Genomic DNA, 300 nt, shown 5'->3' with positions numbered 1-300 from the left:
AGATAGTCTGTTCTTAGTCACTTTCGTTCATGTCCTAGATATAGTCTGTTCTTAGATACCTGCAGTAAAGAATCCTGACTTCCGTCAGTTAGATAAAGAATTTTTTTCCGTTGTCCTGAAGTTTTAGTTCCAACTAGAGCATGTTGTTGCCAATCTCTTTATATTGAATTTCATATATATATATATATATATATATATATATATATATATATATATATATATATATATATATATATATATATATATATATGTGTGTGTGTGTGTGTGTGTGTCTGTGTGTGAGTGTGTGTGTTTATGTAT

Source organism: Palaemon carinicauda, chromosome 17, assembly GCF_036898095.1.
Source record: "Palaemon carinicauda isolate YSFRI2023 chromosome 17, ASM3689809v2, whole genome shotgun sequence".
In the NCBI taxonomy this organism is placed as follows: Eukaryota; Metazoa; Arthropoda; class Malacostraca; order Decapoda; family Palaemonidae; genus Palaemon; species Palaemon carinicauda.
The sequence above is the reverse complement of the archived record's forward strand: the minus strand, read 5'-3'. Positions refer to the sequence as shown.